We start from the raw sequence: 777 nt of genomic DNA, 5'->3' as shown, positions 1-777 counted from the left end.
CGCCTCACTTTCTTGAAATATTTCAATTTGTATTCTGTCAATATATGATGTTGGGCTTACTTATTTAACTTTCGTCCCTTCTAAAAAACATTTTCTTTATACCTTGGCAACCTCTTTCATTTCTACTTTTATAAAACCATTTTCATCAGCTTTCTCACTTTCTTTTTTTCCTATTTATTGTCAAGAAAATGTGCATAGTATCTGATTTTCCACATCACTGTGATTACATTTATCAATGTGAAATACTCTGAGCTCAGGGAGGAGTAAACAGAAATATTAATCCTTCCTAAATTGCAGACTTCAAACCCAGGTATATAATTTTCCCACTACCTAAAGGAAAGGGAGGATGGAAGGAACGGGATGAGTGTCAGAATTACCAGATACCAAAGAGAGGAAAGGTGTTCTCTTCTGCATGTGGTTTTTAATAAATAGTCTTGAATTTTTTGTGTCTATAAGGGAGCTTCAAACACTTCTTGTTCTGTCCTGTTACATTGCCTTTGAACATAGCACTTGGAATTTATCTATTTTAATACTCTCTAAATACAAAAAAAAAAAAAAAAAATGCATATTGTAAGAAAGTCTGATATTTTTAAAATAGAACCTGCATGGTCAACTGAAACATTGTAATCAAGGATTATAGATAAGCATCTATCCTGAAGTGTAATGCTATTATTGTTGTTAAGTGCATTCAAGTCAGTTCAGACCCATAGCAACTCTGGATAGGGTTTCTGAGGAGTGGCTGGTGAGCTTGAACCACCAACTTTGCAGTTCAAAAGG

This window comes from Chrysochloris asiatica, unplaced genomic scaffold (assembly GCF_000296735.1).
Source record: "Chrysochloris asiatica unplaced genomic scaffold, ChrAsi1.0 scaffold00095, whole genome shotgun sequence".
NCBI lineage: Eukaryota > Metazoa > Chordata > Mammalia > Afrosoricida > Chrysochloridae > Chrysochloris > Chrysochloris asiatica.
The sequence above is the reverse complement of the archived record's forward strand: the minus strand, read 5'-3'. Positions refer to the sequence as shown.